The sequence below is a fragment of the Scyliorhinus canicula genome, chromosome 10 (assembly GCF_902713615.1).
Source record: "Scyliorhinus canicula chromosome 10, sScyCan1.1, whole genome shotgun sequence".
Classification (NCBI taxonomy): Eukaryota; Metazoa; Chordata; class Chondrichthyes; order Carcharhiniformes; family Scyliorhinidae; genus Scyliorhinus; species Scyliorhinus canicula.
The window spans coordinates 184561754-184583006 of record NC_052155.1 but is presented as its reverse complement, the minus strand read 5'-3'; the positions used below and the strand labels follow the sequence as shown (position 1 = coordinate 184583006).

Genomic DNA, 21253 nt, shown 5'->3' with positions numbered 1-21253 from the left:
GGCCACTTGTGACCAAGTACACGGTGAGCGGTCGCTAACATTTTCGCGCACAGGTACGTCCGAGCGGCGGCGCCAACCCGTCCCCCACCGCCCGGGCGGCCTCCGGCGGCGGCGGGGGAGCGCAGCCGCCTCCGCGTTGCGCCTTTGCGGGGCCCGCGGCGAAGCAGGGAGTCGGCGGTCGCCGCTCAGCCCAGGCTTTTTGGGCCTCCGCGTTGCCGTCCTTCCAACGGGCGGAGCGAGTGGCAGTTGCTGGAATCGGCTGGGGGGCGGGGCCAGGAGCGGAAGTGCCGCCCCTCTCCGGCCTGCCATTGGCCTCGCCTCCCTCCCGTGCGTGTGGGCCGTCGCGCGTTCCGATTGGCCGTGCGTCGCGTCACTCCGAGTTACGTCACAAGGGCCCTCCTCCAATGAGCGAGAGGCTGACCAGAGACCCGGAAGCAGGAAGTACTTGATACTTCACTGATGGTCTACAACTTGTAGTTACTGCAAACACCTACTTGCATTTATGTCAATTGGCTGGTGTCAACGCTTGTATTTATTCAATTTATTTACACAAACTTGCCTTTTGCCATTCCCAGAGAAATGTCCAACCTTCATATAAAAGCACTTTTTTATTTTAACATTTTAGAAAAACCCTTTGGAAAAAATAACCCAGCAGCTTTCCCTCTGGAAACTTCTGCATGAGGGATTTTTTTCAGGTTTAAAAGAAATATATTTTACCTAAACGTTGATTCGTGTAGCATTGCCGAAAGTTTTGGTAAACTCTTTTTGAGACGTTTGGCAGCTTGCTGATATTAAGCACACTTCCGAGAAGTCTAAATTGGTGAATGTCGGGAGGTGCCTTTGTTTTTGCGGAAAGTTAATTCCCTCCGGGATACTTTGAAATTAATGCGGGGGTGGTGATGCCAGGAAACTACTTTTGGAGGGGAACAAAAACAAAATTCCACCACTTGGAATTTGAATGCATTAGGGCCTTTTGCGACCAATGAGTGAATCATAATAAACCGACACATACAAAATATCATCTAGTTTGTTGGAATTATAACTATTTTATTAACAGGCTCGGTATTTCAATGTGTTTTGAATGGATAAACAAGTGTTGGGCAGGCGTGTCTTAAGTTATGTGGAGAGATTAGCGAAGACGGCTGTGCTCTTTTTAAGTAGATAATGTGAAAGGAAGTTTGTTCAAATGATGAGGCATTAAAGAGTAAATAGAGTAACTTTCCACTGGCAGGAGGTTCAGCAGCATGAGAAAAGCGAGTGAAGGTAGTTAGCAAAAGAAGCAAATAGGCAGTTGAGTGTTTAATGCAGTGAGTTACGATCTGGATTGTACTGCCTGGTGGAAGCACACTAGTAACTTTCAGAAGGGACTTGGATAACTATTTGCATATGTAGGGCCTTGAGGAAAGACAGAGGAGTGTCACTCATTAGATAGCTCTTTCAGAGAGCTGGCAGAGGCACGATGGGCCAAATGGCTGTCTCCTGTGCTGTATCATTAGATGGTATAGAATAGTAGAATGTATCATTCCATGATTTTATGTAATGACACCTGCACCTTTTTAGCACAGTAAAGATTTGGGGGAAAAAATCCAAAGTTCACATGAGGCTTGCAAATGTGTTGTCTTCCAACTCAGCAGAATCCGCCACCCAGCCAACAATGAGCAAATACCAAAGCATCCACCATCACACCCATCCTCCTCCGATACCCCAAATATCGCAACCAATGAAAAGGACTCCAAATCCACATCTAAAATTGCCGATTTGTTGTCAAAAAAGGGCCCCCAAAAACCCACCAATTTGGGGCAGGACTTGAATATGTGTGTATGCTTCGCAACTTATCTTCAACCCCCTCAAAATACCGACTCATCCTGGCTTTGCTGAGATGTGCCCTGAACACCACCTTCAGTTGTATCAAACTTAACCATGCACAGGATTCATGTAGCATTCACCGTGTGGAGAGACTCGCTCTACACCTCGTCCTCCAAAATGGGGCCCAGCTCCTCCTGCCTAGTCTTCACCTTCTCCACCGAAACCTGTTCTTCCCCCAAGATCCGACCATATATTCTGGATGTCCTGCCCCTTTTCCGACCCTGCATAGGAGAGAATCTTTTCCAGCAAAGTGGATGTCGGCGCCACCAGGAATGTCCAGAAAACCCGCTGGATCCAGTCGTGCACCTGAAAGTACCTAAACATACCCCCCCCCCCCCCCCTCCTCCCAAGACCTGCTTTCTCCTTCAGCTCCTCCCAGACAGCAAACCACCCCTCCAAAAATCCTTTACTCACTCCACCCCATTACCATTCCACCCAAAGATGGCATCTAGTTTCCCCGGTTGAAACAAATCATTGCCACAGGGGATGGGTGATATTATGGGGACCACGTTGACACACACTACTCCCAATTTGAAATGCTGGCAGAGCTGCCACCATATCTTTAACGTGGAAATGACCACTGGATTTGACAAATATTTTACTACAACACCTTCTCCGCATTGACCGCCCAATAGTAAAACAACAGCACTCCCCGCATGCCTCTTACTCTGCAAGCTCCCCCTCCAAATCCAAGGAGTTCACCCCGTCCAAATAAACCCTGTTGTAAGCCGCTCCAGGCTCGGAAAAAAATGCTTCAAGCAGGAAGACCAGAAGGCACACGAATCTTAGCAATATATTCATCTTCATCGCTTCACCTGAGCCACCAGAGGCAATGGAAGGCCGTACCACCTCTGCAGATCTGCCCACACCCTACTCACCAACTAATGAAGTTCAGTTTACAAAGTCGGACCCAATCTTGCATCATTTGGACCCCCAGATAGCGGAAGCTAGTCCGAGCACAATGCAAAGGCAGCCCCTCACCTCAGCTCCACACTTCCAAAATACTCACTCTTCCCAATATTCGACTTATACCCCAAAAAATGAACCAAAACTCTCCAATATCCACATAATATCACCCATTCCTGCCTCCGGGTCCCTTGCATACGGAAGGAGATTGTCGGAACCCAAACCAACCTCCTGTGCTCCATTCAACTCTGGGCTCCATTCAACCCTGTCGAAGGCCTTTTCTGCATCCCAACGAAGCAATTACCTCTGGCTCTGGCCCCACTGCCGGTGCTAAAACCACACTGAGTACCCGCCTCATGTTAGACGACAGCTTCTACCCTTTACAAAGCCTGTCTGATCCTCCCCCACAACCTCCGGAAGACACGGCTCCAACCTTAATGCAAACAGCTTAGCTAGAAGCTTTGCATCGGCTGGTATGACTCACACTCTGTGAGATCCTTATCCTTCTTTCGGAGGAGGGAAATAGAAACCTGCCTCAATGTCTCCGGGAGGGAACCTAGTGTCAATAAATCATTAAACATCCCCAACAACAATGGTGTGGAGATGCCGGCGTTGGGCTGGGGTGGGCACAGTAAGAAGTCTTACAGCACCAGGTTAGAGTCCAACAGGTTACAACACCAGCAACAGTGGGACTAACTGATCAACAAACTTCTCATGAAATTTTACTGGGAACCCATCTGGTCCCAGCGCCTTCTTAGTCTGCATCTTCCCCAGAGCAGTGCGCACCTCCTCCAACCCCAACACTGCCTCCAATTCCTCCCTCAACTCCTCCTCCACCTGAGAAACCTCCAACCTCTCTAAAAACCTTAACATCCCCTGCTCATCCTCTGGCGGTTCCGACTTATAAAGCCTCTCACAGAAGGACTGGAACATCACATTGAGCTTTTCAGGACAGACACCAATCCAGCCTCCGGCTCCCACACCTGCACGATCTCTCTAGCAGCTTTTTGCCACCTTAACTGGTGGGCGGAAAGGTGGTTAGCCATCTCCTCATACTCGTACACCACCCCCTTTACCCACTACAGCCGACATACCACCAGGCCCGTGGACAACAGGTCAAACCGGATTTGAAGCTTCTTCCTGCGTGCCCAGAGCTCTGGCGTGGGATCATTCGCATGCTCCCAACCACAACCAAAATCTCACCCCCCAGTTCCTGGCACTCCTGCTTGCCTCCCTATCCATAAGAGCCTTGACAAGATTGCCTTCCCCAATTACTGCCTTTAACACCTCCCACAATGTGGAGGGCGACACTGTCCCATTCTCATTCCATGCCACATAGACCCTTGTGGCCCAAGAAACCTTATCACAAAACCTGAGGTCAACCAGCAAACCCACATCCTACCTCCACCCAGTACGCTGCGCCCGGCCAATGCGGTGCATGATCCGAAATGACCACCACCGAATACTCCGCACTTTTTACCCCAGGGAGCAAAGTCTTGCCCAGAACAAAGTCAACCCTCGAATATACCTTGTGCACTGGTGAACAAACTGAAAACTCCTTATCTCCCGGGTTCACAAACCGCTATGGATCCACCCCTCCCGTCTCCTCCATAAATACAGCTAACACGGTGGCACAGTGGTTAGCACTGCTGCCTCACAGCGCCGGGGACTCCGGTTCGATTCCGACCTTGAGTGACTGTCTGTGTGGAGTCTGCATGTTCTCCCCATGTCTGCGTGGGTTTCCTCTGGGTGCTCCGGTTTCCTCCCACGGTCCAACGATGTGCAGGTTAGGTGGATTGGCCATGCTAAATTGCCCCTTAGGTTGGGGTTGCAGGAATAGGATGGGGGATTGGGCTTGGGTAGGGTGGTCTTTCAAAGGGTCGGTGCAGACTCGATGGACTGAATGGCCTGCTTCTGCACTGTAGGGATTCTATGAACACCTTCATCATCCCCAAAAGAGACCGTGACCTCGGCCTGGAGTAATCTAACCTTGGATCCAAAACATAGTTAAAATCTGTCCCTAAAATCAGCTAATGTGCATCCAATTCCGTAATGGCAGCTAACAGCCATTCCATGAACTTACCATCGTCCCAATTCGGGTAATACACATTCACTACCTCCACTGCCTTCTCCTCCAGTGTACCTTTAGCCAGCACGGTGTCACAGTGGTTAGTACTGTGGTTTCACAGCTCCAGGGTCCTGGCTTGGGTCACTGTCTGTGCGGAGTCTGCACGTTCTCCCCGTGTCTGGGTGGGTTTCCTCCGTGTGCTCCGGTTTCCTCCCACAAGTCCCGAAAGCCGTGCTGTAGGTAATTTGCACATTTTGAATTCTCCCTCTGTGTACCCGAACAGGCGCTGGAGTGTGGCGACGAGGGGATTTTCACAGTAATTTCATTGCAATGTAAGCCTACTTGTGACAATAAAGATAAAGAAAGATTATTAAGAACACCCTGATTGGCCACCACCGTCCCCGCCTGGAAACAAACACTCTTGCTAACCAAAATTGCTACCCCTCTTGACCTACTATCGAACCCGTAATGAAAAACCTGGCTCACCAGAGCTTTCCGCAACCTGATCTGGTCCCATGTTCGCAGGCGAGTCTCCTGCAGGAACACCACGTAGGCCCCCAAATCTTTCAAATGGGAAAAAACCCTTGTCCTGTTCACTGGCCCCAACAGTCCCCGCATGTTCCAGGTGATCAACCTTGTCGGGGGTCTCTCACTGCCCCCCTCAAGTTAGCCATCAGCACCGTGATTTAATGTTCCTACCCAAATTCCCAGATCCCAGGCCCATATAGGATGGACCCCAGCCCCATCCCTAAGGTGGGACAAAGAAAAAACCTTGGACACCGTTACCACTCCTCTTCAACACCCGCCTCCCAAACCAGGCCTCGCAGACTACCTGACGGCACATCCCCCCCCATCAACCCCCACACAGACAGACATCTAGGCCCATTACAACCCACCCCATCAGGCCCAACAGACCACAACCTCCCCTCTTCCCATTGCCAGCAAAATGACCCCCTCCAACCTCCACTCAAAACTAACATCCACCCCTACCCCTTCCATCCCATATTTCCCACCAACACGCACGCTCTTCACCATGATTAAAAAACATCTATCTTCTCCAAAACCCACACACCCATCCCCTTATTTTTATGAAAACACCCCCCCTCCAAACGAGGCCCAAAACACCTGCACAAAGCCATACATCCCCCCCTTCATACACAGAGTCCCAAACAATCCTCCTCACAGTGGCCCCAACTACTTCCTGATGAAGGTCAATGTCTGCTCCGGCTTTTTGAAAAAAATCATCCTTTGAGTCCATGGTGAGCCGCAACCTTGCTGGGTACACAACCCCGAATCGCACGTCCTTAGTGTAGAAAACCACACGCCTCTTTGCCAGATCAGTCACAATGTCCTGTTATATCCGCACCGTGTGCCCATCCCAGTCGATATTCCGGATCCTCTTCGCCTGCTCCTTCTGTTGGTAATTGTGCTATTGGATAATCACCGCCAGCAGTGACACATTCAACCTTGAGTTCTGCTGGATCGTCTGCTGAGCTCTGTCCAATTCTGGAGGGGGGAGCACCTAATCCCTGCCCACCCACTGAAAAAACATCTCTGCAAAGTACTGGATTGGCTTCAAGCCCTCCAATCCCTCCGGCAGCCCCACCAACCTGAGATTCAACACCACCTTGACCTGGATTGGTGAAGCTCCCACAACACGCAAGAAGCTTGACACCATCCAGGACAACGCAGCCCACTTAATTGGCATCCCATCCACCACCCTCAACATCTACTTCCTCCACCACCGATGCACCCTGTCAGCAGTGTGTACCATTTACAAGATGCACTGCAGCAACTCATCAAGGCTCTTTAGACAACACCTTCCAAACACTACCACCGAGAAGGACAAGGGCTTCATGCACACGGGAACACCACCACTTGCAAGTTCCCCTCCAAAGCACACTCCACCTTGACTTGAAACTATATTGCGGTTCCGTAACTGAGTTATGATCCCAGCTAATGGTATTACTGGACAAGTCAGATAACAGAATGGAACATGACTTGATAGATCATTTTTCGTTTTTTAAAAACTGTGGTGGGTATTTCCAGCACATTCACAGGAGTACGCTGTTGACATTTTAATCAAAAAAAAATTAAACAAGAAACATTAACTATTATTACAGTAACAACAAAAATGATGGAAAGATTTCAACACAGACGCCAAGAAAGATCGATTGAAACTCATGCTATCTCTTTCGTCCCAACCATCCCCTAAATGACCCAACACTCTAGTGAAGAGGCACACTACTTCCGTACCAAGGGTAGAGGTTTCTTTTCTCGTAGACTTCAGAACATTCATTCAAAGTCCTCCACAATTGGATGAAGAAAACCTACTCGAAATTCACTATTACTTTAACTTTAGAGCAATACATAAGAGTTCCTGAAACTCATTTCATCGGCAGTCTGGCCCCATTTTCAGCTCGAGAGAGTCCTAGATCTTTCTGTCTTCACTCTATGGAATATCCATACCAACTGAAACTAAAACTGCCTTTATTGTCTCTCCTTGTCTCTGTTCTCCTGTTGCTAGGCAACAGCATAGTTTTTCCCACTTAGTGTTTGTTTTAACTTCCCCTAAACTACTGACACTTTGGTAACCCATCACTGCCGAATCCCTTTAAAAATGCAAGGACGTAATCAGGGCCTGGAGATTTCTTGGCTCCCTCTCCGGAAATAAAACACTACCAAACCCGAACACAAATAAAACAATATAAATTAAACCTAAAGCTATATTTCGTCCCTAACACCCACAAATACAAGCATGCCTTGTATGCTTAGTTCCCAACAATTATTGCTGGATCAAAATCCGGGAATTCTCTTCCCAACAGCACCTTCACCACGTGGACTGCAGCGGTTCAAGAAGATGGTTTACCTTCTCATGGGCAATTAGGAATGGGCAATAAATACTGGCTTAACCAGCGATGCCCACATTCTGTGAACAAATTGAACAGTAACTGAACTCCAGGATGAACATTTGCCATCAACCACCACCCTCTGTCTTCTCTCAACTAGCCAATTACTGATCCAAACCGCTAAATCACCTTCAATCCCATACTTCCTTATTTTCTGCAATAGCCTACTGTTTGATAAGGTTCCCCACGGTAGGCTATTGCAGAAAATAAGGAAGTATGGAATTGAAGGTGATTTAGCGGTTTGGATCAGTAATTGGCTAGTTGAGAGAAGTCAGAGGGTGGTGGTTGATGGCAAATGTTCATCCTGGAGTTCAGTTACTAGTGGTGTACCGCAAGGATCTGTTTTGGGGCCACTGCTGTTTGTCATTTTTATAAATGACCTGGAAGAGGGTGTAGAAGGATGGGTTAATAAATTTGCAGATGACACGAAGGTCGGTGGAGTTGTGGATAGTGCTGAAGGATGTTATAGGATACAGAGGGTCATAGATAAGCAGCAGAGCTGGGCTGAGAGGTGGCAGATGGAGTTTAATGCGGAAAAGTGTGAGGTGGTTCACTTTGGAAGGAGTAACAGGAATGCAGAGTACTGGGCTAATGGCAAGATTCTTGGTAGTGTAGATGAACAGAGAGATCTCGGCATCCAGGTACATAAATCCCTGAAAGCTGCCACCCAGGTTAATAGGGCTGTTAAGAAGGCATATGGTGTGCTAGCCTTTATCAGTAGGGGGATTGAGTTTCGGAGCCACAAGGTCATGCTGCAGCTGTACATAACTCTGGTGCGGCCGCTCCTGGAGTACTGCGTGCAGTTCTGGTCACCACATTATAGGAAGGATGTGGAAGCTTTGGAAAGGGTTCAGAGGCGATTTACTAGGATGTTGCCTGGTATGGAGGGAAGGTCTTACGAGGAAAGGCTCAGGGACTTGAGGTTGTTTTCGTTAGAGAGGAGAAGGCTGAGAGGTGACTTAATAGAGACATATAAGATAGTCAGAGGGTTAGATAGGGTGGACAGTGAGAGTCTCTTTCCTCGGATGGTGATGACCAACACGAGGGGGCATAGCTTTAAATTGAGGGGTGGTAGATATAGAACAGATGTCAGAGGCAGTTTCTTTACTCAGAGTGTAGTAGGGGTGTGGAACGCCCTGCCTGCAACAGTAGTAGACTCGCCAACTTTAAGGGCATTTAAGTGGTCACTGGATAGACATATGGATGAAAATGGAATAGTGTAGGTCAGACAGGCTTCAGATGGTTTCACAGGTCGGCGCAACATCGAGGCCGAAGGGCCCGTACTGCGCTGTAATGTTCTATGTTCTAAATTTTAAAAATAGATTGATTGATATTTATTGTCACATGTACCGAAGTACAGTGAAAAGTATTTTTCTGCGGCCAAGGGAACGTACACAGTACGTACATAGTAGACAAAAGAATAATCGACAGAGTACATTGACAGTGGTGCATCACCAAATATTGATTGGTTACAGTGCGGAACAAGGCCAAACAATAGCAGCATAGGGTGTCATGAATAGTGTTCTTACAGGGAACAGATCAGTCCGAGGGGGAGTTGTTGAGGAGTAGTAGCTGTGGGGAAGAAGCTGTTCCTATGTCTGGATGTGTGGGTCTTCAGACTTCTGTACCTTCTGCCTGATGGAAGGGTCTGGAAGAAGGCAATGCCTGGGTGTGAGGGGTCACTGACAATGCTGTCTGCCTTCCTGAGGCAGCGGGAGGTGTAGACAGAATCAATGGGAGGGTGGCAAGCTTGTGTGATGCATTGGGCTGAGTTCACTACAATCTGTAGTTCCTTGCGATCTTGGGCCGAGCAGTTGCCATACCAGGCTGTGATGCAGCCGGATAGGATGCTTCTTATGGTTAGTGTATTCCACATTCTCACGTCTTGGCGAAGAGGTTTCTCCGAAATTCCATAATGGATGCATTAGGGTCCATCTCCTATCTAAGACTTTTCACAATAACTTCATTACAGTGTTAATGCAAGCCTACTTGTGACAATAATAAAAGATTATTATTATTATTAAGTTGACACATCTCTACATCTACCCTATTGAACCCTTTAATAATTTAAAAAACCTCCATCAGGTCATCCCTCTTTGTCAGAGGAAAGAGCCCCAGCTGCTTCCGCTTTCCCGGATAGTGATAGAGTGATTGAGCTAAGAACTGGGTAGGGCGTTAATTTTGGCACCACAATGTTGATCTTAAGTCAATGTAATACAGTGTCACAGAGGGATGCAAGGAGCAGATGTATCTTTAATATTGTCAGATCTAATCAATGTTGCATATCTACAGAATATTTCCTGCGATATTATGGATGAAGCTGTTGTCTATATTTCTGCGTAATTATCTGTTTTGAGCTTTTGGGGAGGGAAGAAAAAGAGACACCATGTATCAGACTAACTTCCACCCTGTCGGTGTCTAAATTTAAGGCTACAGTTGCGTAATGCCCAGCCACAGGGCACTTTTTGAAACAGCTTTAGTTACCAATTTAACCTTTGGCTTTGAACTATAAAACAACAATTTTTGTTTTGTTTATATCGCACCCTTTTTATGCAGTAAGTATGTCCCAAGGTACTTTGCGGGATCATATATCAGACAGGTAACGACATGCTAGGACAGGTGACGAAAGAAGTGGGTTTCTATTCAGATCGGTATGATGTTATTTTAGTTTAGTTTCTTCTGCAGCTCACAGATTAAAGCGAAGGAAGTGAGAGGCAGGAAGCAAGTGGCAAACATTGTGTCGAAAGGTTTCACAAGTAAGGCTAGCCTTATATCAGTGCAATACTTCCATTTGTATATAGGATCTCAAGGCATCTCACAGCGCTATATAACCAATGGAGTACTGGTGAGGTGTAGTCATTGCTGCAATACAAGCAATACAGCAGCCAATTTGCACACAGCAAGCTCCCATGTGACAATAACCAGATTTAGTAATTTTGATTGAGCGATAGTTATTGGCCAGGATGCCGGGGGGAGCGACCATCCGGGAAGGCAGACTCTGCCTCAGTTTAATGGCTCATCTAAATGCTGACAGCGCAGCAACCCGTCAGTGCTGCTCGGAAAGGTCAGCCTAGTTTCGGGCTCAATTCGTTGGAGTTGATTTAAAAATTATTTTCTGGGATCTGGGCACTGGCAAGGCCAGCATTGGTTGCCTATCCCTAATTGCCCTTGAACTGAGCAGCTTGCTAAGCCATTGCAGAGGACAGTTAAGAGTCAGCCGCATTGCTCTAGGTCTGGAGTCACGTTGGGGTTAGGATGGCAGATTTCCTTCCCTAAAGGACATTCACGACAAGCAATCAATGCTGGTTTCGTGGTCACCATTGCCGAAATTCAATTCCATATTTAATCAAATCTGAAATCCAACAGCTTCCGTGGTGGTATTTGAACGCGTGTCCCAGACCATTAGCCTGGGCCTCTGGGTTACTGGTCCTGTGACATTTATCACTACGCCACTGTATCTCCTCAAAGATACTTTCTTATTCCCAGGTGCGAGTGCTACCTGCTGAGCCAGGACTGCCAAACAATTCATGCTTCAGCAGAAAGTGAATTCTCTCATTATTAATGTCCATGTCCACAACTGTGTCAGCGTTAAGGTCCTGTGCCAGCTAAATATTAGGAAAGTAAACAATCCTGTGCCATATTGTTAAGTGCCAGTATTGACACATTTATTCCTGCACATAACGTGGCTTGGAGGTTACAGAAAATTTATGAGTCACCCCCATAATAAAGTTATACCGGGAGGGTTGTCTCTTGATCCATTGGTCAGGCAACGGGTTGAATGTGGGGCAGCATTTACAACGGGACTCAACATGCAGTTTATTTTACAGAAGAATCCAATTTACTCAGCAAACAGCAAAACATGCAAAGTCCATTTAACGCTAAAGAGTCTCTCTGAACTGCAGCAAACAGAACCCCTAACCGAAGGAAAGTACAGCTGGGTGATCTCATATGTCCTGACTAAAGCTGGGTGATCTCTCCAACAAAGTGCAGCGAGTGGGAGGATAGTTACGCAATGCAAATTGATGTGTGTATAATCTATCTCAGTCGTTTCATGGCATTGCAGGCTCCGGGTGATTGATGGGATTACCCAATCGTTTCCATCTTAGCCTCATGTCACTGTATGCAGCGCTTTCCTTGAGAAATACTGAATACGTTCATCAGCATACTCTTTGCTCCAGTGTAAATTCTTCATTATTGCAGCATTTTGGCGAATGGCTTGGAACTGTGCCGATGGGAGATTTGGAAGACTTTGAAACAATTGATTCTTCAAGCTGTAACACCAGCCCACGTTGCACGTTTAGTTTCTTCTGCAGCTCACAGATTAAAACGAAGGAAGTGACAGGCAGGAAGCAAGTGGCAAACATTGTGTGGACACTAAAAGCCTGTGTTTACAATTGACACTGGCTGCAAAACCCTGAATAGCTTCGTAACGGCTGGTGCTAGAGAGAAAACTGAGCAGGTAGCGAGTGTCAGCTCTTGCCTGAGTGATTTATTAAATAAGTACGAGCATGACAAAGAAAGTTGCTGTTTTAAATGTCGGCCCAAAACCCGGGCAAGAGATATTTACAGAAACCATGGTAAAAACAGACTTTTCAGATGCCCTGAAGTGTTTTACAGCCAATTATTTTTGAAGTATGGCTGCTGTTGCAACATAGAATGATACATAGGAAGCTCCCCTAAGCAGAAACATGAAAAATAGGCAGATAATTTATTTTAGTGGCTTTGGTTGAGGGTTAAATATTGACCAGGATTCCAGGGAGAACTGCTGTTCCTTGGAATATTGCCACGGCATCCTTTGGGTCCACCTGGGGGGCGTTTTGATGACTTATCTGAAAGATTGCACCTCTGGCAATGCAGCACCCCATCAGTTCTGGCACTGGACAGGGAGGTCAGCCTTGATTATGGATTTACGGAGTGGAGCTCAGGATCTTCTGACCCAGAGGCGTGAGTTGTCCCCCCCCCCCTCACTGAGGCACCTTGCCATGACTTAAACATTTCTGATTCCTTGATATGTGAATGGATTGCTTCAGACAAAGGCTTTAAATGCAAGGGAATTTGAGAAGCAATCAATATGGACAGTACTTTTTTTACCCACTCTGTATCTGTTTGTCGAAACAAATCCTTTTTGAAATGAGCTGAAATGCAAATATCATTCCATATATGGTTTGTATCTTCCAGAGTAAGTTTGCTGAATGGTCTCGTGGTAATATTCAAAGACAAGTAAGGGAGGTCGCTGAGTATACTGGCCCAACATGTTTCCTTAGCCAACACCATGAAATAGAGCATCTTGTTTAGTTGTCCCATTAGCCTCTAGGAAATTGCTGTGCACAGGCTGGTGGCTGATTTTTCCAATGTTAGAGCAGGGACCACGCATCAGTAATACTCACTTGGCTGTGAAACAACTAGGGACATCCCTGAGGTCACAAAAGGAGCTATATAAATGCACGGCCTTCTGACTCAGGTAAAGAGAGTTACGAGTGAGCCATATTGGCACATGAAGTGATAAATATCACCCCTGCTGTTCGAATAATGCATGTCGTTGCATTCAAACGTAATGTCAAATTTCCATCAATATTTTGGTGACCGGCGAATTGTTTTGTCAAACTATTTCTACTCAAGTCGGTTTTGACTAATTAATATTGTTGTACTGAGGTCAACAACAACAGCATGTGTTTGGATAAAAGCAAAAATGTGGTGGACACTGGAGATCTGAAACAGAAAATGCTGGAAAATCTCAGCAGGTCTGGCAGCATCTGTTCTGCAACTCTGCTGCGAAGAAGGGACTTGAAATGTTAACTCTGCTTCTCTCTCCACAAACACTGCCAGACCTGCTGAGTTTCCCCAGCAACTTCTCTTTTTTTTAATAAATTTAGCGTACCCAATTATTTTTTCCAATTAAGGGGCAATTTAGCATGGCCAATCCACCTATCCTACACATCTTTTGGGTTGTGGGGGCGAAACCCACGCAGACATGGGGAGAATGTGCAAACTCCACACGGACAGTGACCCAGGGCCGGGATCGAACCTGGGACCTCAGCACCGTAGGCAACAATGCTAACCACTGTGCCACCGTGCTGCCCACAACTTCTCTTTTACTCATGCTTAGGCAGCGTTCTTAACATAATTTAATGCCCCACGGTACTTCACAGGAGCGTCAGAAACCAGAGTGTGACACCAAGCCAGATGGGGAGATATCAGGACAGATGACGAAAAGCTTGGTCAATGAGGTAGATTTTAAAGAGTGTCTTAGAGGAAGAAAGTGAGGTGGAGAGGTGTAGGGATGGAATTCCAGAACTTGGGGCTCGCTTTCTCCACTCCTGACCGCAGAGGTAAGTTCCACCGATGCTGCGAACTGGGAGGGGAAGAAAACCACCTGATTTAAGCAAGTGTATTTGACTGGGATTCAAAGTCCAAACTCCTGACTAGGAGCTGAGCGACCTCAGCACTTGGGGTTTTTTCTGTTCCGAGGCTTGATTTATACTCACCGACAACTTTGCAAAGTGGGTTTGAAAGCTTTAATTTCCAGCTTTAGGACCTGAGTTTGATCTTGATGTGGGTTGATGAGATTAAAAAGAAATGGTCACCAATGGCATTTTAAGACTGAATCAAAGTGCGACTTAAAAATTAGAATTAAATCTTGGAATGCCGTCAACAAGATAACGCCGGCAAGCAGTTAATGTTTAAGTAAAAACTCTACAAATGCAGAAATCTGAGATTAAAACAGAGAGCACTGGGAATATTCGGGTCAGGCAGCATCTGTGGAGAGAAAAACAGAGTTGACCTTTTATCAGAACTCTCTTGTGCACCTCTGATTTTCATTGCTCCACCACTGGCGAACGCACCTTAGCCACCTAGACCCCGAGTTCTGGAATTCTTTGTCTGCACCTTTCTACCTTTCTCCTCCTAACACGTTCTTTAAAATCCACCTTCTTTGACCGAGATTTGGTTCACCTGCCAGAATATCGCCTTATGTGACTGTCAAATTTTGTTTGATAACTTTCCTGTGAAGTGCCTTGACACTTTTTTTAAATGTTAAAGGCACTATACAAATGTAAGTTGTTGTTGCAATTACTTTTCCTGGTAGTTAAAGTTATGGGACTAGGGGTATGGTTCTCGCTTCCGGATTTTCAGTCAATGAGCATGCGGACAGTCAAGGGTTCAAATCCCGGACAAGCCCTTTACGCCAGGTCAGACGTTATGATTTGTTTGCGGTGTAGAAGGCAGGGTTGATTCATTAGGGCGGCACGGTAGCACAGTGGTCAGCAGCTCCAGGGTAGCTGGTTTGATTCCCGGCTTGGGTCACTGTCTGTGCGGAGTTTACACTTTCTCCCCGTGTCTGCGTGGGTTTCCTCCGGGTGCTCCAGTTTCCTCCCATTGTCCAAAAGAAGTGCAGGTTGGGTGGATAGGTCATACTAATTTGCCCCGTGGCATCCAAAAGGTTAGGTGGTGTTACTGGATTACAGGGTGGAGGCATGGGCTTGGGTAGGGTGCTCTTTCCAAGGGCCGGTGCAGACTCGGTGGGCTGAATGGCCTCCTTCTGTAAATTCTATTGTTCTATGAAAACCAGCGCTAGTGGGCAGGTTGTTACAAAGCATAACGTATCCTGGTGTTCGCTTTGTTGCAGCTTTGTTTGGAAGTGGGGTATCTGAATACTCCTTTGCAAAAAAGCTTTTGATGTACATCAGAATTCACTATATTCAATCTGAACATTCCAGAAGGTTCCAAGAAACTGAGAGTCAGGCTTCAGTGTTTAAGTGGAGTTGGGGTTCGGGCCCAGGAGAGTGTCACCTTTTAGTAAAGTCTCACTGCACAGAATTGAAATAATCAGTTCTGGGGTGTGTAAGATCATGAGAGGCATGGATAGGGTAAACGCACTCGGACTTTTTCCCAGTGTTGGGGAATCGAGAATTAGGGGGCATAGGTTTAGGTTAAGAGGGGAAAGAATTAATGGGAACTTGAGGAGCAACTTTGTGTACACAGAGGGTGGTATGTATGGCGAGGGTAGGGCGTCAGAGATCTATAAGGAATTAATGGACTGGGAGGGCGCCCCAATAGGAGAGGTTAAGCGGAAGTGGGAAGAAGAGCTGGGGAGGGAGTTGATAAGCTGGCACATTTGAGGTTGTTACACTACATTTGGGTCAGGGGCTGGTGGGGGGGGGGGGGGGGGGGGGGGGTGAATATACTAGCATGGATTGAGAGAGAAAATAAATGGGTCATTTTGTTCTAGGCATGTTGTAATGAATGGGATACCGTCAGGATCAGTATTGACCCTCAGCTATTTATAATCTATGAAAATGAAAGCCCCCATAGTGGCTGTTCTCCCCTTTCAGGAGGCAGCTGACCGAGGGTCACCACACCTTGGGTGACGGGCAAGGTTGAAAAGGCGCGGCCTTCATGGATAACCTCAGCCTTTAAGGGAATTGAACCCCTGCTGCTGGCATCGTTCCGCATCATGAACTAGCTGTCCAGCCATAGCAATGACTTTGATGAGGGGTCTGAGTATAATATGTCCAAGTTTGCTGATAATGTGAAGCTGCGAGGAGGACACAAAGTGCCCTTAGTGGGGTAGAGACTGGTTAGGTGATTGGGCACGAAGGTGGCAGATGGAATATAATGTGGGGAATGTGGAATTATCCAAGTTGATAGGAAGAATAGAAAACAGAATTTTTTTTTTAAAGAGGAGAGACTAGAAAACGTTAGTATTCGGAAGGACCTGGTTTTCTTGTACATGAATCACAGAAAATTTGCATGTTTGCTGTACAAGGAAATAAAAAGATAAATGGTATGTTAACCTTTATTGCAAGGAGGTTGGATTCGAAGACTAAGGAAGGATTGCAGCAATTCTATAGGCCCTCGGTGAGATCACATCTGGAGTGCTGTCCAAAGATTATGTCTGCTTACTAAGGAAGAATATACTTGTCTTTTGTTTTTATTAAGGCACAACCTCAACCAAAAAGAGACAAACAGGAACTCGCATAACAAATAACGAACTAACACTCCACTGCCCCATCATCCCTGCCGTTACCCTCCACCCTGCCTCCTTTTTTAACCCAGAATCCCCCCCCCCCCCATTGCGGTGTTAATGTAAGCCTACTTGTGACAATAAAGGTGATGAAAAATTATCATGTGCGCCCTGGGGACTGCTTTGAATTGAATAAGACTAAGCCTAGCACACAAAGAGGATGCATTCACTCTCCTCAAAGCCTCCTCCCACAACCTAGCCTCCAACTCCCTCCCCAGCTCTTCCTCCCACTTCCGCTTAACCTCTCCTATTGGGGCGCCCTCCCAGTCCATTAATTCCTTATAGATCTCTGACGCCCTACCCTCGCCAACTCCTGTTTTAGACACCACCTTGTCCTGCAACCCCGTGGGCGGAAGGTCGGGAAAGGAGAGCACCTGTTTCCTCACATAGTTCCGCACCTGTAAGTACTGGAACCTATTCCCGCTGGGCAGCTCATACTCCTCTACCAGTCCTTCCAAGCTCAAGAAGCTGCCCCCATGAATAGGTCTCCAAACCACTCAATCCCTCCTCCACCCCCGGAACCTCGTGTCCAGCCCCCCCCCCCCCCCCCCCACCCCCCACCTTTTACTTGTGGACTTTTCCCCGTCCACACAAACCCCAAGGTCAGTGCATTAATCTTCCTAAAGAAGGCCTCTGGAATAAAAATCGAAAGGTTCTGGAACACGAATAAAAACCTCAGGAGTACCGTCACCTTCACGGACTGCACCCGTCCCGCCAACGACAGCGGGGACACGTCCCACCTCTTAAAATCCCCCTTCATCTGCTCCACCATTCGGGCCAAATTCAATTTATGTAGCTGCTCCCATCCCCCGCGCCACCTGGATGCCCAGATACCTGAAACTCGCCCCCACCACCTTAAACGGCAGCTCGCCCAACCTTCTCCCTGTCCTGCCCCCTCGCCTGGATCGGGAAGATCTCACTCTTTCCCATGTTTAACATATACCCAGAGAACCGGCCAAATTCCTCCAAAATGTAATTGATCCCCCCCAATACCTTCCAATGGGTCCGGCATGTAAAGCAATAAATCGTCCGCATACAGCGAGACCCTGTGCTCCACCCCCCACCCCACCCCCCACCTGGCATTATCCCCTGCCAATCTTTTGATGCTCTAAACACCATTGGCAATAGAGCCATTGCCAATGGCTCTATTGCCAAGGCAAAGAGCAACGGGGAGAGTGGCCACCCTGTCTTGTCAAGTATTGGGAAAATAAGTCCCCTAATCTGATGTCCGAGTGGGCATTTAGATCATGTGCCAGCACAAAATAGAATAATACAGAATTACATTGGATTTTTTTCACAGGAACAGGCCATCTGCTCCAACTGGTTCATGCCGCACGGGAACCTCCTCCCACCTCTTTCCATCTCATCCTCCCATCATATCCTTCTATTGCTTTCTTCCTCATGTACTTATCAACCTTCCCCTTAAACACATGTAGGCTATGAGAAACAGAAAGATTTATGTCACAGAAGACGGCCATTCACCAAAACAGTCGCATGTTTGAGTTCGGAAGATGAACTGACACCTGAATTCTCATGCATGAAAATGCCAGCGGAGGCCCGAATTCGGACTTGTGGGAGGAAACCGGAGCACCCGGAGGAAACTGCTTCCACCATTTTGGGGGGGGGGGGGGGGCAGGGGAAGAGGGGTTAGTTCTAAATTGCACATCTGTGGTTTCTGGAGGCAGCTGCAAATCAGCAGCTGCCTCCACTCGTAATTTTGGTGAGGTAGGTGTCTTAAACCCACAATGTGCATATTAGACATGATAGGAGCAGGTCTGGACCTTGTGAGTTTGTTTGGTTAGCCAGGGCACCCTTTTGGGAAAGGTATGATACCCTTCTGAAAATGGTCCAAAGACACCTTTGGGAGAGGTAAGCCACCCTTTGGGGTAAGTCAGGTGCCCTTTGGGATTGGTAAAAGTAGACATGATTGTGTACAAAAATACATAAACTGGAAATGTCAAAGCTGTCAAAGAATTTAACTCTGCTGGACTTTAAACTTTTAAAAAATTGGGCGGAGTTTGAAAATATATATTTTTTATTCATTGGATGTGGGTGTCGCTGGCTGGGCCAGCATTTACTGCCCACCCATAATTGCCCTTGAGGGGCAGTTAAGAGTCAACCACATTGCTGTGGGTCTTGAGCCACATGTAGGCCAGACCGGGTAAGGACGGCAGATTTCCTTCCCAAAAGGATATTAGTGAACCAGATGGATTTTTACAACAATCGACAATGGTTTCATGGTCATCCTTAGACTTTTAATTCTAGAGTTTTATTGAATTCAAATCTCACCCTCTGCTATAATGGGATTTGAACCCAGGTCCCCGAGCATTACTACTGCCTCCCAGCAGAGGATGTTCAAGAAATTGATGGAGGAAGAAACTACAATGAATGTGAACAAGCAGAAAATATAAACCAATTGTAAGAGCTTTTACAAGTACATAAAAAGGAAAAGAATATTGAAAGTAAATGTTGGCTCCCTTAGAGATAACGACAGAGGAACCTATAATGATGAATAAGGAAATAATGGGCCTGATCTACCGGCCACGTCCCGACGGAATCAGGACCCGACGCGGCCGGTAGATCCCGGCAGAGGCCTCATCTGGGATTTACCTGGCTCGAACCAGGTGGGTTTTTACGACAATCGGCAATGGTTTCATGCTTGACATTAGATTCCAGATTTTAATTGAATTCAAATTTCACCATCTGCAGTGGCAGGATTCGAACCCGCATTACCCTGGGTTTCAGGCTTAATAGTCCAGTGACAATACCACTATGCCACTGCCTCCTCACAATTGGTGCCTGCAATTCCACTCTGTCTGTTGACATAAGCCTGAGGGCTAACATCATATGATTTGTGCTGCACAACTGATTTTTACAACCTAACATTACCATAGCGAGGTGTCTCTTAAAGTGAGTAGTTTGATTGGCAGCTCCAAGTAGTTATAGAATAGAAATATTTGTTTTCATAATAGATTGAAGAGTGTGGAGTGTTTGTTTTCATAAGAGATTAGGTACCTCAGTAAAATGTTAACAGGCGGCATGGTGGTGCAGTGGTTAGCACTGCTGAAGACCTGAGTTTGATCCCGGCCCTGGGTCACACTGGAGTTTGTACATTCTCCGTGTGTCTGCGTGGGTCTCGCCCCCACAACCCAAAGATGTGCAAGGTAGGTGGATTGGCCCTTAATTGGAAAAAAATAATTGGATACTCTAAATTTATGAAAACAAATCCAAGTGAAATGTTTGTTTTCATAAGAGACTATCTGAAGCAATTCCAGTGTATTGAATGCGTTTTTAAATAGTGACACAACATTATTTTAGACTCAGCATGGCTCCTGAGGTTTGCCCATGAAGGACTGGGTGGGTTGCCATGGAGAGGCTAAGGGCAAAGGGTGATAGGCATGGGTTGGCACTAAGTTAGCACAGGGGCTATGGAGGGCCATGGAGATAAGTGAGGGGCATGGGTTGGCATAAGGGTATAAGGGACCATAAGGGTGGCGAGAGGGGCATGGGGCATTGGGGCTAAAGAGGGTGGGTCGGGGGCAAAGGGTATCATAGAGGATATGAGCCCCCCCCCCCCCCCCCCCCCTCCTTCCCCAACTTCTGGGCCTCTTTTTACCAATTTGGATTGGGGAAATGTCCACCTTGGAGCAAAGATCTGGCCCTACGTGTCCAAGATAGTAAAGGGCAGCAGCTGATCTGATTCATAATCTGTTGGAAGCATTGCCTACTTCTTATGCAAAAATAACACATTTTAAAAAAAAGCTTTCAGCAGGAACAATAGTCCAGCTGATGGGATGAAAGCATGGGGTGTGATGGGAAATGATGAAATGGGCCCAGGTTTAGGCAGTGAAGGAGTTGAAGGAAGGTACTCCAATCTGTCTGAGTAAGATCAGCTTTGCTTTGTTCCTTTCTAATTGTGTCTTGGCTCACGCTGATCTCTAAAACTATTCCAACAAAGGGGAAGTAAGCTTGGAGCTGTAGGAGTTCACTTTGTACTGTCAGGGTGAAGAGCTCCTCCTATTTGAGTTATGCTGTTGCACTTTTAAGGTGGAGCCAATAGGCAGGCGGAAATTAATCCAGTTCGCGGTCCGTCTGTAAAAATCACTAAAGAATAACCAGCTAAGGTTTTATGTTGTATTTATTTTGAAATATGGTTTGGCTGTCAGCCATGTCGAATCCAATTATTGGCCACAAGGTGTCAGGCATGCACCATATTTGGAAACATGCACAGTGTTTGGTGAATGACTGCACCATAACACGTGGTGCTGGATTTTAACTTTCTGTATAGGTTGTCAAATGTCTGGGATTTTAAAATTGCTTCAAGTTAAGTGTGGCTTATTCTGTCGCATTTGCATGTTTATTACACACAGCCCCCACACAGAATTTCCCCCCCCCCATACCACACACACAACTCCCCCATCCACTCGCCCCCCATGCACACCACACACGCACCTTCCATGCACCCCCCTTACCCCCCACACC

General features: G+C 46.9%; 1 protein-coding gene across 21 annotated transcripts in view; it reads left to right on the top strand.

The window, feature by feature from the left end:
• Window positions 1–21253, top strand: part of znf407 (zinc finger protein 407) — a 501275-nt gene continuing 480022 nt past the window's right edge. For 20 of the 21 annotated variants that reach the window (XM_038810297.1, XM_038810303.1, XM_038810301.1 and 17 more), the window contains exon 1: window positions 4–53. The gene's annotated coding sequence lies outside the window, so the exon portion shown is untranslated. Of the gene's footprint in view, window positions 54–21253 lie in introns of all 21 variants that reach the window. The other variant, XM_038810284.1, reaches the window with a different exon arrangement.